We start from the raw sequence: 18583 nt of genomic DNA, 5'->3' as shown, positions 1-18583 counted from the left end.
ACAGATGCTAATACACAGAAAAAGAGGATGGCTGGATGCTAAAAATAAATGACTGAAAACCATATTCGGTATGTCAGACAGTGAAGATATACAAAATCTAAATAATACAGTTGAGCAAATACGGGTGATAGCGAATACCATCAAAACCACAGAAGAATATCATCCTACACGGCTATCAAATTTGGAACAGAATGTATAAAATAATACGAGAATGGTAAGAGAACAGACCACAGAACTGATACAGTGTGCTACAAGTACTATGAGGACAATAAATAACAACTTGCAAAGGATTCAGAGTCGGTTAAGCGCATTAGACGGGAGAATGACTGTGACCAGCCTGTTGCGAGCATTGACAGGTAGCTTGAATGCCGCGAGACTAGCAGCAGCAACACCGTAAGATGTAGTTTGCTATGCAATGAGCGGCTGACTGGGTTCTCCACTATTAACTCTTTCAGAGTTCATACCAGGATTACTCCAGGTACTAAAATAATTTCCTGCAGATCTCCAACACGCAATGAAACTTAACTGAGAACAACCTAGCACTTTTATTTCACTTAGAAATAGATGAAGTCAGTTCGTATAGAGCAAAACTGTGTGTGTCCATTCAGTTTCCGATAGTGGGCGTGAACGCACGATACCGTTGTTTTATAGTTCAACCAGTTAATTTAGGAACAAACGCAGGAAGTACTATTAATCTCATAACAGAAAGAGGCCCACGTCTACATATCACTAGCAAAGTTACGAGAGTGTCCGAGAGACAGCATCCACCAGAGTGATACAGCGTAGCACACTTGCATGTCAGGTAGAGTTGTTCTTAGGGAAAGCGGAAGAAGCAGCGTGCTGAAGAGAAGTGTTAGCCCCACGAAGACATTTCTAGAGAGTGGAGAATGATAGATTATTTCTCGTCGTCAACTGTTCTGTCAAAGTAGTCCTTCGAAACAACAGCATATTGACAAATGGTGCAACTTGTGATATTGCAGGAACAAAATTTCGCCTTGCAGCGACCACGATCAAGCTATCACAGTATACTCTGCTTCTATTGGAAAAAAACGTGAGAAATGTTACTAGCCCAAAACCTAACGTTCGTCAGCAACATTTTAAACCTTGACTATTATAAGCACTGGACGAAGTGATAGCTCCGCAAAATACCAATTTAAGCAGAACAAGTTTTCCAGCATGGTTTAACTTCACGACTATAAGCATTATAGTTACCAGCGCTGCCATGGTTCTATCAACAGTTTGCGCACTCTACTTTAGCTTCAAATGTATAACTCATGTCCTCATAACTCATCAGTACATCAAATACCTGTCGAGTGGCTAAGTAGTATTAATGAGGAGTAAAAATGTGACAAAAATACGACTGTAAACATGTACTGTAGCATAAGGATACAAAAGAGACAATGTAGGACTAAATAACGATACAAAGACTTTGAAATACGTTTTTGCAAAAGAATTTGAATAATAAGAAATTGTACTGTGTGTAATTATCAAGTGGTTCAAATGGCTCTGAGCACTATGGGACTTAACTTCTGAGGTCATCAGTCCCCTAGAACTTAGAACTACTTAAACGTAAGTAACCTAAGGACATCACACAGGATTCGAACCTGCGACCGTAGCGGTCGCGGGTTTCCAAACTGTGGCGCCTAGAACCGCTCGGCCACTTCGGCCGGTGTAATTATCCACGTAACAGATATGTCACGAGCCTGTTCCATGGGCAGACTAAGGAAAAATTCGGGACGAATTTTTTTAAAGGAGAGGAGTATGTTGCGCATAGGAAGACATCACAGACAAATGCAAAATTTTCTTATAGCTTTTTCTAGTTAGCGGAGCGTCGAGTCAAACCAGGCCAGCGAGTCGTGTAGCAATCAGAATGACAAACAAGCGGTTAGGCGATAGTGCAAATAAATTGGCACAATCCAGAAGCTATGCTTCACCACGTTCCAGAGAAAAGTCTGTATCTTTAATCCAGCAAAAATGCCACATGCACATTTCATTTCCTATCATTCTATGTATCTTACAAGAAAAATAAGTTAACTGTTTCCAAAGTTTGTGTTGTTGTCGTTCCTCAGGTATCCCTCTTTCACCACCAAATTGTTCGTAATTGTCATACCTAGATATTTAGTTGAATTTATGGCTTTTAGATTAGACTGATTTATCGTCTAACCGAAATTTAATGAACTCTTTTTAGCACTTATGTTGATTACCTCACACTTTACATTATTTAGGGTCAACTGCCAATTTTCGCACCATTCAGGTAATTTTTCTAAATCATTTTGCTATTTGCTTTGATCTTCTGATGACTTTATTAGTCGATAAACGACAGCGTTATGTGCAAACAACCTAAGATTGCTGCTCAGACTGTCTCCCAAATCGTTTAAGGAACAGCAAACGGCCTATAGCACTACCTTGGGGAACGTCAGAAATCACTTCTGTTTTACTCGATGGTCTTCCATCAATTATTACGAACTGTGACCTCTCTGACAGGAAATCACAAATCCAGTCACATAACTGAGACCATATTCGATAAGGACCCAATTTCACTAAAAATCGCTTGACTGGTACAGTGTCAAAAGCCTTCCGGAAATACAGAAACACGGAATCGATCTGAAATCCCTTGTCAATAGCACTCAACACTTCATGTAAATAAAGAGCTAGTTGTGTTTCACAGGAACGATGTTTTCTAAACCCATGTTGACTGTGTGTCAATAGACAATTTTCTTCGAGATAATTCATAATTTTTGAACACAATATATGTTCCAAAATCCTGCTACATATCGACGTTAACGATATGGGCCTGTAATTTTGTGGCATACTCCTCCTACCTTTCTTGAATATTGGTGTGACCTGTGCAACTTGCCAGTCTTTAAGTATGGATCTTTCATCGAGCGAACGGTTGTATATAATTGTTAAGTATGGAGCTAATGCATCAGCATACTCCGAAAGGAACCTAATTGATATACAGTCTGGACTAGAAGACTTGCTTTTATTAAGTGATTTTAGTTGCTTCGCTACTCCTAGGATATTTACTTCTACGTTATGTTGGCAGCTGTTCTCGATTAGAATTCTGGAATATTTACTTCGTCTTATTTTGTGAAGGCATTTCGGAAGTCTGTGTTTAGTAACTCTGCTTTGGCAGCACTGTCTTCGATAGTATCTTCATTGCCACCGCGCAGAGAAGGCATTGATTGTTTCTTGCCACTAACACTTATTCGTTGCTTACTATGATTATAAAGGTTACTTTTGTGAAAACTTTTAAATTATATATATTTTTTTCGTATTATAGAGGCTTAAAGGGTTAAGGGATAGAGGCTTAAAGGGTTAAGGGACCACTTATTACGCTGGTAGCCTCACTTCTGCTTCTATCTGTGACACACACACACACACACACACACACACACATACATACATACATACATACACACGCACACATGAAAAAACAGATACAAACATGAAACCACAATATCTTCTGAGTATTTTGGTACAAAGCATCCGTGGTCTCCGAGCCCTTAACAAAGTAATAACGTAATTAATGTATGATTTATTGAGAGCGTCACTACAGTCACCCCCTTTTCGTGACAGTACCTTCACGACATTGAACAAAAATGTAATACGCAATGACCATGACTTATGAATACTGTTGTGTTTTACTGGTTAAAGTATAACTAACGCTGCCCGAAAAAAATAATCGCGAGGCAAAACTGGACGTCACTAAATGCAAGCTTGTGGATGATTTGAAAAATGGACATTACTGCTGAAAACAACAACTACAATTACTAACTCGATCAGTTTTGCTTCCAAACGCGAGATACAGTGTTTACTGTCGACATTTGTACTGTTGTGCACTATTGTCACTGTAATACGGGTAGAAACCAACTGGGGCAAGAAACCAAACTAAAAACAATAAAGCTCTAACTAGCCACCAGAGACCGTGAGTCCCTTATACTAAAATACTCAGTACATACCTCCGAAGAATCTCTGTAAGTTTGTCGATGAAGTCCTGGTGCACCCTGTGTGTGTGTGTGTGTGTGTGTGTGTGTGTGTGTGTGTGTGTGCGTGTGTGTGTACCACTCACATAAACAATCGCTGAATTCTTCTGAGTCGTTATGTGCCATTATATTTAGCGTGTCTTTTAGTGTACTGAATTAAGAGTGTGTGAACCGAAGTCACTTATAACCATTTACTGAGCAATCTGGCCTTTATTTATTTTGAGTCATCGGTCTTCTGACTGGTTGGATGCGGCCCGCCGCGAATTTCTCTCCTGTGCCAACCTTTTCATTTCTGAATAAGAATTGCAACCGGCGTCCTCTATTACTTGATAGATATATTCCAGTCTTTGTCTTCCTCTACAGTTTTTGCCCTCTGCAGCTCCCTATAGTACCGTTGAAGTCATTTCCTGATGTCTTAACAGATGTCCTATCAGCCTGTCCTGCTTTCCAGTATTTTCCATATAATCCTTTTCCTCGCCGCTTCTGCGGAGAACCTCTTCATTCCTTGCCTAATCAGTCCACCTAATTTTCAATATTCGTCTGTAGCACAACTCAAATCCTTCGATTCTCTTCTAATCCGACTTTTCATAACCATACAATGCTGCGCTCCAAACGTATATTTTCAGAAATTTCTTCCTGGAACTATTAAGGTGTACGTTTCATACTAGTGCACTTCTCATGGTGCAGAATGTCCTTTTTGCCACTGGTAGTCTGCTTTTTATGTCCTCCTTCCTCCGTCTTCTTCACTTTCGCTGAGGACACAAAGTCACCTGTGAATGTCTTCACTGATATCCTTTCACTTTTAATTTTAGTCCCACTCTTGAATCTTTCTTTTAATTCCGTCATTGTTTCCTAGACGTATTGAATGAACAGTAATGGCGAAAGACTACATTCCTGTGTTAAGCCCTTTTTAATTCGAGCACTTTCTTCTTGGTCTTCCAGTCCTATGGTTTCCTCTTGGTTCTTGTGCACATTGTTTCTTACCTGTTTCTCTCTGTATCTTACCTGTAGTTTTGCCAGAATTTCGAATATCGTGCACAACTTGACATTGTCGAACGCTTTTTCCAGGTCAATAAATCCTATGAAAAAGTCTTGATTTTTCTTCAGCCTTGCTTCCATTATCAAACGCAACGCCAGGACTGCCTCTCTGGTGCCTTTACCATTCATAAGAAAAACTGATCGTTATCGTATCTAACACACCCTCAATTTTCTTTTCCGGTCTTCTGTATATTTTTGTTATCAGCAATTTGGATGTTTGAGCTGTTAAGGTGATTGTGCGATAACTCTCGCATTTGATGGCTCTCGCTGTCTTTGGAATTTTGTGGATTATGATTTTCCGAAAGTCTGACGGTATATTGTCAGACTCACAAATTCTGCACGCCAACGTGAGTAGTCGTTTCTTTGTCATTACTCCCAAAGATTTTAAAAATTCCAATGGTATGTTAACTACCTTTTTTGCCCTATTTGAACTTAAGTCGTCCAAATATCTTATAAATTCTGATTCTAATATTGGAATCCCTGTCTCTTCCTCGATTACTCCCGTTTCTTGTTCGATGACGTCAGCTCACAAGTCCTCCCCGTCATAGAGGCCTTCTATGTACTCTTTGTACCTATGCGCTCCGATTAATGTTCCACGCATTTTACACTGTACACTTCAATTGTACAGGCCTTGCTTTTAATTTAACAGAGGTTGTTTTGATTTTTCTGTATGCTGAGCCAGTCCTTCCGAAAATCATTTCTTTTTCTGCTCCTTCACATTTTTCTTGCAGTCATTTCGTCTTAGCTTCCGTGCAGTTTCTATTTAGTTCATTACTATCTGTGTTATTGAATTACCCTGTACATTTTTGTACTTCAATCTTTCGTATATCAAGTGAAGTACTTCTTCTGTCACCCAAGATTTCTTCGCAGTTACCTTTCTCAAGCCCATATTTTCTTTCCAACTTCAGTGATTACCCTTTTTAGAGATATCTATTCCCCTTCAGCTGAACTGCCTTCTGACCTATACATTACTGCTGAATCTTTAACCTCAGCGAACTTCAAGAGTATATCTTCATTCTTTGTACTTTCGTGTCCCACTTCTTTCCGCACTGACTCTTCGTGACTGGTCTCTTAAACGCTAGTCTTCTCTTCATCTTAATTCTAAATGGTGATCTGAGTCTATATCTGCTCCTGGCTATGACTTACAATTGAATATCTGATATCGGAAATTCTACCTGACCATAACGTAATATATCTAGCATCCTCCGTATCTCCCGGCCATTTCCAGGTACACTTCGTCCTCTTAGTTTCTTGAAAAAGCTATTCGCTATTTCTAGCTGAGATTTATGGAATTCTATTAGTCTTTCTCCTCACTCATTCCCACTACAAAGCCCATACTCTCCTGTAACACTTTTCTTACTCCTTCCACTACATTCTAGTCCCCCACTACTATTTTCATCTCCCTTTACATACAGAATTACTCGTTCAATCCACACATGCCTTTCTATCTCTTCATCTTTTCTATGTCTTCATTTCTTCATTTTCTGCTTGCGACGTTGGCATGTATAACTGAACTATTATTGTCGGTGTTGGTTATCTGTCGATTCTGATGAGAACAAACCTAACACTAAACTGTTCACAGCAACTCAGTGTCCGCCTTACCTTTGTATTCGTAAGAAACCCCACTTCCGTTATACCATTTTCTGGTGCTGTTGATATCGCCCTATACTCGTCTGAACAGAAAGCCCTTTCTTCTTTCCGTTTCACTTCACTGAGCCCCATATCCACACAGAGCCTTAGCATTTCCCTTTTCAGATTTTCTTTTCGCCCTACCACTTGGAAACTGCTGTCAATTCACTCCTCGATTCCTAGGTTGTTACCCTGTACTTTACATTAGAATGTACAGGGTGTTTCAAAAATGACCGGTATATTTGAAACGGCAATAAAAACTAAACGAGCAGCGATAGAAATACACGGTTTGTTGCAATATGCTTGGGACAAAAGTACATTTTCAGGCGGACAAACTTTCGAAATAACAGTAGTTACCATTTTCAACAACAGATGGCGCTGCAAGTGATGTGAAAGATATAGAAGACAACGCAGTCTGTGGGTGCGCCATTCTGTACGTCGTCTTTCTGTTGTAAGCGTGTGCTGTTCACAACGTGCAAGTGTGCTGTGGACAACATGGTTTATTCCTTAGAACAGAGGATTTTTCTGGTGTTGGAATTCCACCGCCTAGAACACAGTGTTGTTGCAACAAGACGAAGTTTTCAACGGAGGTTTAATGTAACCAAAGGACCGAAAAGCCATACAATAAAGGAAAAATTTCAACGGACTGGGAACGTGACGGATGAACGTGCTGGAAAGGTAGGGCGACCGCGTATGGCAATCACAGAGGGCAACGCGCAGCTAGTGCAGCAGGTGATCCAACAGCGGCCTCGGGTTTCCGTTCGCCGTGTTGCAGCTGCGGTCCAAATGACGCCAACGTCCATGTATCGTCTCATGCGCCAGAGTTTACACCTCTATCCATACAAAATTGAAACGCGGCAACCTCACAGCGCCGCTACCATTGCTGCACGAGAGACATTTGCTAACGATATAGTGCACAGGATTGATGACGGCGATATGCATGTGGGCAGCAATGGGTTTACTGACGAAGCTTATTTTTACCTGGACGGCTTCGTCAATAAACAGAACTGGCGCATATGGGGAACAGAAAAGCCCCATGTTGCAGTCCCATCGTCCCTGCATCCTCAAAAAGTACTGGTCTGGGCCGCCATTTCTTCCAAAGGAATCATTGGCCCATTTTTCAGATCCGAAACGATTACTGCATCACGCTATCTGGACATTCTTCGTGAATTTGTGGCGGTACAAACTGCCTTAGACGACACTGCGAACACCTCGTGGTTTATGCAAGACGGTGCCCGGTCACATCGCATGGCCGACGTCTTTAATTTCCTGAATGAATATTTCGATGATCGTGTGATTGCTTTGGGCTATCCGAAACATACAGGAGGCGGCGTGGATTGGCGTCCCTATTCGCCAGACATGAACCCCTGTGACTTCTTTCTGTGGGGACACTTGAAAGACCAGGTGTACCGCCAGGATCCAGAAACAATTGAACAGCTGAACCAGTACATCTCATCTGCATGTGAAGCCATTCCACCAGACACGTTGTCAAAGGTTTCGGGTAATTTCATTCAGAGACTACGCCATATTATTGCTACGCATGGTGGATATTAGGAAAATATCGTACTATAGAGTTTCCCAGACCGCAGCGCCATCTGTTGTTGACAATTGTAACTACTGTAATTTCGAAAGTTTGTCTGCCTGAAAATGTACTGTTGTCCCAAGCATATTGCAACAAACGGTGTATTTCTATCGGTGCTCGTTTAGTTTGTATTGTCGTTTCAAATATACCGGTCATTTTTGAAACACCCTGTAAATGAAACTTGCAACAGGGACTGCCTATTGAAATACCGGAGGCGTACAAATGTATGTGGCTTATGTATAAATATTTATGAATTATTGAAATTAATAGAACTGTTTTTGTATAAAATTACATATAAAAAACGAACAGGAACATAAAACGTCTTTTATGAAACTTCTGTTACGTGGTGTGGGATCGTAACGGTCAGATTCTGCTCTCGTTAAATATACGTGAACCTGAACTGATATAAATGAAGGTATTTGGTAAGGCTTCATACTTACAGTATTAATACCGTAGTAGTCGTTCACTTTGCTAATTTACAGTCAAGAACGTTTGATTTCACAGTTGCATGTGTTTACAGAAATGCAGAACAATGTTTAGCACCAGAGATGATTCACTGCAAAGTTACCATAGCTCATCTGAGGAGCTGCTTCTGCCGCTGACAATCTCTGGTGCCGCCGTGCGGCAGATGTTTGTCAACTTACGGGAAAAGGACAAAATTCTGGGTGCTATCTTGTTAGTGAAAGAAATTACTTTATAAGATAAAAGGTAAAATCCTGCCGCATCTCCGATGAGTAACCTCATTGTAAAAACGCTCGCTGTTAAAACTCTTTAAAATTTCACACGAAGTGTATGTGACTGGGATGTGCACGAGTCGAAGTATGAACTTTGTTTTAGGTACACAGAAATGAACGCCTATGTAGCTATGTATTTCAGTAGCGCGGCGTCCGTTTCATTTCTAAGTTCTCAATCCTAAGGTAATTTGCTCTTTGGTCTTCTTAGGAATTATCTCTACAGCAGATAGTCCAACCACAGTCTAAGTACTTTAAATACGAAAGATTTCTAAACAATCACTTTCCAGAACACTGCCCATAGCACTGACCTAATACACGGTCTATCCTCAGTTAAAATAATGCTGATGACTGTTAGTAGACTACCCTAGCTGATTCACAATATGCTCGTGTTTTCATGATGAAACTGTTTATAGTTCTCTTGTTTATTGATTATATCAAGTCGTATTTCTTCTCAAAAGTACGTCTTCCACTGCAATATCTCTTCTCAAAACTACGTCTTCCACTGCAATATTTCTTCTCAAAACTACCTCTTCCACTGCTATAATTTTCTTATGATAGTTTTCTTGAAGCTTCTGACACCTATTCGTTTCGGCGTATGCAACAGTTTCCTCCGGTTCAGTTCTTCAATTCTCTCTTCTACAAACAATCTCCTGACTTTCACCACCATAAAACTGACTCTATGTCCGCGAGAGTACTACTTTTTCCAGCGATTAACGACACGTCCTCTTCCGTCGGTCATTACGTGACCCAGTCCAGACATCCTATTTCACTTATCACTTCCTAGTTAACCCTTAACTATAGTCGTGGGTCGAACTTGAAGAGACTACGCCTGTTTTCTTTGCGATTTTATATACTTGTAACACGTCACTGATTCTAAAATACTGAATAGAGAGAATAGCGCAAAAAAGGACCCAGGATGTATCACTACAGAAATAATAAATTTATTCAGTAAGAATTCTCAAGTGAATTACTCAATTGGTCCTAATGGAACTAGATGTTGGTAGGTTTCCGTGGACGTTATGGCTTCAAAATGTACATTCCCAGAAAACCGAATAAATATGGTAAAAAATGCAATATCTTGCAGACTCTAAGACCAATCCCGTACTTCTACTGTGATAAAAATACTGTAGGGTTTCACTTTGACATATAGAAGAAGAAACTATCAATACCTGTACAAGTTTATCTACTATTATACCAGCCAGTTTTGAAGATCAATCGTAACATTGCGACTGACTGTTGGTGCACCTCAATGGAATTTGTGGGTATTACCCTCTCAACAGTAGTGATAAAAATTGACAACTGCGTACCAGGAAAAATAAGAGCGCCATACTCGTGTCTTCGATGCCTCACGACAGTATTATGGAGCAGTCCACGAATAAGCCAGAAATCATTCTGCACTAGTACGGCACAAAAGAGGGCGTCGAAGCTATTCACCCGATGTGATCAGTTTATTCAAGCAGTCGCGAAACACGTCGTTGGCCTATGCCAATCTGTGTAGACTGGTGGACATGATCGCAATGAACGCTTTCTTCACCCATCCAACAGTCATGAATGAGCTTCTAAAATGACACGTATGGTGTTCTTGAAAGGCTTTGCTAAGTCCTTATGCGAACCATATATGAAATTCAGAGGCTACAATCAGACAATGCCCAGCCGACTCCGAATGAGCTATGCAGTAGCTCTCATAATTGTATTGGCAGGGGAGGGGACTTCTGATGAGGCCCTAACATTGCATACGAACAAAACGAAGCGAGGTTCGTTCTGTTTGCTGGGAAGATATCAAAGATTGTCCGTTTATACACTAACTATAAGCTGCCCATATACATGACATATGGAAATTTTGTATGGAATTCATGCCTGTAATTGGACAACTGTCAGATTTTTTTTTAGAAACATGCTATTTTTCATAGGTACAACCTTTACTACTCGACCACAGTGTATCTTCACATACAAATGGTATGGAATTAAAATTATATAAAGCAATGCAAGATATGTGTAGAACATACTAAGTTTCATTTACATTTGCACACAAAACAAAGAAATGGGATTAAGCATGTATAAATATTTATTACAACCTTTATTACTCAAGTAACGAAACCCTGAAACCGCATGACGTTGCCTAGTGACAGAGAAAATACCGTACAACTTGTACTATGAAAACATTAAACATGGATGAAGGACAGCAGGCAGATTCCATATTCCTAGAATTCTTTAAAGCGTGTGTCACATTGCCTACTGCAGACTTTTGACGAAGGTCCGAGCATACTGTTTTGGGTTCACAGATATTCAAGTAGCTCGCAGGCTTTTTAAGTAACAGAATCCAGTACGTTGTCCTCGATGGCGAGTGTTCATCAGGGAAAAGGGTGTCTTAATGAGAGTTCCAGGAAAGTATGATAGGTTGTAAGTGGGCTGTTTAGGTTTTCTTATTGGTAACGCCGTCGCCACGTAGGGCTCTGTATGAAAATCACTGGCTGTGCTGTGTGCAGTCTGTTGCTGGTTGGCATTGTTGTAATACTCGCCATTGTAGCGTTGGGCAGTTGGCTGTTAACAGCGCGTAGCGTTGCGGATAGAGATGGGTCGAACTCGTTCATTCCCATGAACTACTACATTCATTTCACTCTGCCGTGAAGCGTTCAAATGAAGTAGTTCATTCATGAAGTACGGAAGCCTGGCGAAGTTGCCCAGTTCGCCGCTTAGCCGCGGCTACGCTCGCTTCGCCTCGCTCGTACAATAAAGCTTCGTAATACTTCAAAATTTTACCAACAGATGGCCGAACTATGCAGTAACGTGCACGCAACGTTTTACGCTCTTACAGCGTCTTAGTTAAATAGAGCATGGTCGAAGAAGACAAAGGAAAGACAAACAGAGAAGCCTGTCACATATAAAGAGGGTATTACATTTAACATTGCTCGACATTTTCTCATGAAGCGCTCAAAAAAGCCTTTATCTACCAAATGAAACATTAATTGCTGTGTTCATGGACTGAAAATTAGGGCTACCAACGAAATGCACTCCAATTTTGTGCACATTTTAAAATTTAATCCAAAATAGAAAGAGTATGTCTACCACCGTCACAAAGTCTATATACCTACGTTCAGAAGTTTTCCTGTAGATTTTATTTTTGTTGAAAATAATAACCCTCTTTCAAGACGTAAACTGTCACCTGTAGTCATTGGTACGATTTCAGGTAAAATCCCTCTTTCAGTGTTATTAACAAACCTTTTATTTCCATGTTGGCCGCCGATGTAGTGGTAGAGGAAGAGGGGAAGCGAGCGAGTGAACTATAAAAAAGTGAGGAGTGTGCTGTCTGTGAAGAGTTTGAAGTACCAGTTCACTGAAATTGAGCGGTTAGTTCACTCTTCACTGGAGTGAAGCGTTCATCTGAACGACTCATTCACGAGCTCCCCATCACCAGTTGCCAGTAATGGTGGATGTGGGGAAGTGGGATGGCGGTTTTTTGAGAATGGATAATCTGGAGGTGTGTCCATCAGAAACAGTACATTTGTAAGAATGGATCTCATGAACTGCTATATATGTTATGACTATTAGGGTAAATACATTGTTTGTTCTCTATTAAAATCTTTCATTTGCTAACTATGCCTATCAGTAGTTAGTTTGACTCTTTTATTTAGCTGGCAGTAGTGGCGCTCGCTGTATTGCAGTAGTCCGAGTAACGAAGATTTTTGTGAGGTAAGTGATTTGTGAAGGTTAATGTTAGGTATAGGTTAATGTTAGTCAGGGCCATTCGCATCTGCGCCTTAAATTAACTAGATATTATTTTCAGTGCTATGTTAATGTGTTCTCTTATTTTCGCTCTTCAAATTGTGCTTTTCTGTGTTATCGTGTGAAATATTGTGACAATAATGGCGTGTGAGAAACGTAACACTAGGCTCCAAAGTAAACTGAGAAATAATAGTGACGACGAGCGTAGCTTATCAGCACCACTGTGTAGTGAATTAACAGACATTCGCAGTAGTAATTTGGTAATTGTGCATAGGGAAATGGAGCGGGCGGCAAATAATGGCGTAGACAATGAAACAAGTAGTGAACAGGGAAGCATTATCGATCGATCGGTCGGCAACAGCTCGCCTCAGGATTCCGAAATGACAGGACACAATATTGCAAATACTGTAGATTCAGGTTTTGCGTCCTCACCGTTTTCTCAAATAAGTCAAGACACATTTTTTGCTTGTCAAAATGTGAATGTCGCCGGTGCAAATGCACTGCCGAAAAGCATAGAGGAACAGATTCCAGACACTAATACATTATTATTGCAATTAATGCAACAAATGTAACAAAATCAGAGACAAACACAGCAAAAGCTTGAAAAGTTAGAGACAATGGAACAAAATCTTCGGAAGTTAGACACCACACTTGTACAAACACGTGAAGATTTAACTAATGAGTTACATAACATTGAATCGAAATGTCAAAAAGTCTGTAATGACGTAAAAACACAAATTAGTGAGCATTTGCAACCTGTTTTTTCGCGGCATGAAAATGCATTACAGAATCACGAAGCAGCCATAAAAGAACTGCAAACTATTGTTCATGAAACTCATGAGACCATGCAACTAAAATTGACTCAGTTGCATCTACTGATTTGGTTACGCAACTTGCAAAAACTCAGGAAAACTTAAAAGACACAGTAGATACGATTTCAACACAAATGGACACTCTGAAACTTGGTTCAGAAAAACACACAGAGGAAATAATTTCACTATCGGATAAAGTAGCCGAACTTTCAGATCAGTTCACTAACTTACCTACAAAGGTAGATGATGATCTGAATGACACAGGACCTCTAGCCTTCACTGAACACTGAAGAGTATGAACAAATTAGAAAATTTAAACAAAATCAAATCAATACACTGTACAAAAAAGAAATCCGCTAAGTATAAGATCAGTTGGCACAAGTAATACAAGAATTACATATTTCAGAGGACACTCGCGCTCCAGTACGGGAAGACGGACATAGAAATACGGAACAACTACAAAATAGTAACACAAGACACTTCGGAAATTATGAAAGAAATTGCAAGGCGCATTGAATTTTGAGATTGAACCGCCGAAACTACGTAACAATGAGCGATGTGCGACTCGACGACAAGATGATTTTGACAATAAGCTGTTCATTACTACACGTAAATTCAAAACATTTAAGAATTCTGTCAACGACATTCATCCACAAGCATGGCTTCATCAATTCTCTCATTGTTTTCCTCCCATCTGGCCATTGCAGTACAGATCAGAATTTATGTGTGGCTACTTAGAGAATGAACCAGCTGTAAGAATGCGATCGGTCATTCACGATTGCCACAGTGAAGGAGAATTTTACCATGCCTTCCTCTCAGCATATTGGTCTCAAGCTACACAACACCGAGTAAAACATAGCATCATAATGATGAAACATTTCGAACAATCTGAATTTTCCAGTCTTGTGAAATACACTCCTGGAAATGGAAAAAAGAACACATTGACACCGGTGTGTCAGACCCACCATACTTGCTCCGGACACTGCGAAAGGGCTGTACAAGCAATGATCACACGCACGGCACAGCGGACACACCAGGAACCGCGGTGTTGGCCGTCGAATGGCGCTAGCTGCGCAGCATTTGTGCACCGCCGCCGTCAGTGTCAGCCAGTTTGCTGTGGCATACGGAGCTCCATCGCAATGGTAGCATGCCGCGACAGCGTGGACGTGAACCGTATGTGCAGTTGACGGACTTTGAGCGAGGGCGTATAGTGGGCATGCGGGAGACCGGGTGGACGTACCGCCGAATTGCTTAACACGAGGGGCGTGAGGTCTCCACAGTACATCGATGTTGTCGCCAGTGGTCGGCGGAAGGTGCACGTGCCCGTCGACCTGGGACCGGACCGCAGCGACGCACGGATGCACGCCAAGACCGTAGGATCCTACGCAGTGCCCTAGGGGACCGCACCGCCACTTCCCAGCAAATTAGGGACACTGGGGTATCGGCGAGGACCATTCGCAACCGTCTCCATGAAGCTGGGCTACGGTCCCGCACACCGTTAGGCCGTCTTCCGCTCACGCCCCAACATCGTGCAGCCCGCCTCCAGTGGTGTCGCGACAGGCGTGAATGGAGGGACGAATGGAGACGTGTCGTCTTCAGCGATGAGAGTCGCTTCTGCCTTGGTGCCAATGATGGTCGTATGCGTGTTTGGCGCCGTGCAGGTGAGCGCCACAATCAGGACTGCATACGACCGAGGCACACAGGGCCAACACTGGCATCATGGTGTGGGGAGCGATCTCCTACACTGGCCGTACACCTCTGGTGATCGTCGAGGGGACACTCCATAGTGCACGGTACATCCAGACCGTCATCGAACCCATCGTTCTACCATTCCTAGACCGTCAAGTGAACTTGCTGTTCCAACAGGACAATGCACATCCGCATGTATCCCGTGCCACCCAACGTGCTCTAGAAGGTGTAAGTCAACTACCCTGGCCAGCAAGATCTCCGGATCTGTCCCCCATTGAGCATGTTTGGGACTGGATGAAGCGTCGTCTCACGCGGTCTGCACGTCCAGCACGAACACTGGTCCAACTGAGGCGCCAGGTGGAAATGGCATGGCAAGCCATTCCACAGGATTACATCCAGCATCTCTACGATCGTCTCCATGGGAGAATAGCAGCCTGCATTGCTGCGAAAGGTGGATATACACTGTACTAGTACCGGCATTGTGCATGCTCTGTTGCCTATGTCTATTTGCCTGTGGTTCTCAGTGTGATCATGTGATGTATCTGACGCCAGGAATGTGTCAATAAAGTTCCCCCTTCCTGGGACAATGAATTCACGGTGTTCTTATTTCAATTTCCAGGAGTGTATTTTGAAGACATGTTGCACAAGAATCAGTACCTGTCAAACCCATACAGACCCTCAGAACTCATCCGCATTTGCTTAATCAAATTACCTGACCATTTACGACGTATTGTTTTGGCAGGACGTTGCAAAGACGACATTGAAGCTTTTCAGGGACACTTGCAAGAATTAGAAATTGACACTGACAATCGTGGAACGCGAAAACAGGAACACAACAATTACAGGTCACATCCGTCACAATTCCATGATGAAAGAAATAATAACTGGATACGACAAGGCTATTCTCACAATGTAAATCATGACCAAAACAGACAACCGTTGGCAGAGTAGTAATAATTACAGAGAAAGATCGCTTTGCCATAGTAATGAATGTGACAGAGACAACCATAGAAACAGACAATATGGGAACCAAAATAATTATTATCAAGGGAGACAGAATAACTTCAGACGCAACGGTGCACCACCCAGTTACGATTCCGGGAGAAATTCTCCACCACATGACCGACAAACAAGAAACTATGTAAACTACCGACAAAACGACAGACCTGAATTCCATCAGAACTGGCGAGCTTCAAACAGGTCAGGGCCTTCTAGTCAAGGTGAATTTGTAGAAGTTAGGTCTCCTAATCCCAATAACGACGCGCGACAACAAAGAAACAGAAATTGACGCGCACCGCAGGCAGCCACGTGCGCCGGCTGGCTCACAGAAAAATAACATAGACGCTAACCGTGAGAACAATTTTAGCATTCTTTAGCGTCGTATACCACATGATAATTGCTTTCTCTTATTTTTGCTCTTCAAATTGTGCTTTTCTGTGTTATCGTGTGAAATACTGTGACAATAATGGCATGTGAGAAACGTAACACTAGGCTCCAAAGTAAACTGAGAAATAATAGTGACGACGGGCGTAGCTTAGCAGCACCACTGTGTCTGCGCACTATAAAGGGTAAAAGATTGCATCAAATTTCACATGCAAAACCCTTTATTGAAAGATAATCTGCTTTTTAACTTTGTCTTTTCCATAAAGCTGTTCACTTCACGTTACTAGTATGCTTTGTCAGACTTAGAAACTGTTAACATGCAACAATGTTTGAAGTTAAATATCCAGTCAAGAACCAAGAGAACTTATTTAAACAGAAATTGCGAATGCATTGTTATAGTGAACAGAAGACACAGTGTTGTTATTTGTTCATTCTTGCTTGTTAGTTGCACGATTACGCAACGACTATAAGGCCGACATACTTAGAACAGGTACTGGTACTGCTAACGAGATTTTAATGCAACATTTTGGTTTACTTGAAAATACATTCTGGATTTAAAGTACTTTCTGTGAGATACCAGATGACACAATGGTTAGGTTATGTGACAGCTACACGATTTTATCACGATGCTACTAATGAGTGACAATTTACAATGTTGCTTTTGCTGTGTATCTGTTTTATATCTGCACAGTTTTTCTGTATTATTCTGGAAAGTAAAACATGTTTTAGTAGTAACTTTTGTGGTTTAGCTATAATGAGACAGCCTTTTTCGTAGCACAACAATACGTCACATTATAATACTTTCTTGATCACGGTAAGGTACGTAATAACTACGATATCTATACGCAAAGAATTTCAATTTCGTTTATGATGAGGTAAGTACATTGACTTCAGCAGAACTTTGCTTACAGAGGACGATATCTACGACACTTCCACAGAATTATCTTGCATCAAGATGCACATTTAGCGCTACAGGACACGCATTTGAGTGATTAATTTTGTACTTAAAATATTTATTTTTTTAAGATTTTTGAATTACAATGAAAGTTTTCCGTGATACATTTCATTCCATTTCTGTAATCTGTAACAGCTGAGGGTATAATTACATTAATCCTCAGGGGGGTAGCACGCTTACTTTGTGTACCATGTGTGTGGCAAGCACAAGGAGCCCTAGCTAATATGGTATTTGCTTATACAACTTCACACATCAGTACCATATTTCTCTAACACATAAATTACACAGCTATCTGATCATCTAACTGGGAGATACAAACATTTATTTTCCTACATCAGTGACAGATGTTTATGTAATTACACAGTCGGATAACTTCACACTTACGAAACTGTATTTTGTCTGTACTTTGTGAACTGTTCATATTTTTTCGGAATCATTGTGATACTATTAGACCTTTGAATGATGTATTTGGTATGGGATCATGATTTTTAAAGTACTTTTGAGGTAGATGACACTATTGAAACGAGCAGATAATTTTCTTTAGGCTTTGATATTATTGGAGGAAGCTACGACGATTCTGAGATTTGACTGAGGTGCTATGAAGTTATTATTACGACGACAATGTGTATTTTGCTGTTGAGGTGTGTTTATGATCAATAAGCTGATGCTATATGAGGAATTTGATTATGCTATGTATTTATTATGATGAAATATTGAAGAAGTGTCGACGAATATGTGTAAGTGTAATAAGGTAAGGAATAATGTGTAGTGGTTACGGACTCTGACTTGTGAAAAAGGATGTTGGAAACCAAGAATCGTACTTTAAGAGTTATGAAATGTGTGTATATGCGTGAATGTATCACAATGTCGGCGAAAATTTATTGGACACTGTGATATTTACAGGATTTTGTTTCTACAGATCTGTAACGCAAATTCCTGACATGTGTAATTTTTTTATATGAGACTGCCACTGTAGCGGAAACTGCTGTTGTAAATATTTCGCTAAGAATAGTAAGTGACCTTGACGTAATGCGTTTTGGGCGTGCAGCTGA

Source organism: Schistocerca gregaria, chromosome 6 (assembly GCF_023897955.1).
Source record: "Schistocerca gregaria isolate iqSchGreg1 chromosome 6, iqSchGreg1.2, whole genome shotgun sequence".
Taxonomy (NCBI): domain Eukaryota; kingdom Metazoa; phylum Arthropoda; class Insecta; order Orthoptera; family Acrididae; genus Schistocerca; species Schistocerca gregaria.
Note: the sequence above shows the minus strand (reverse complement) of the source record.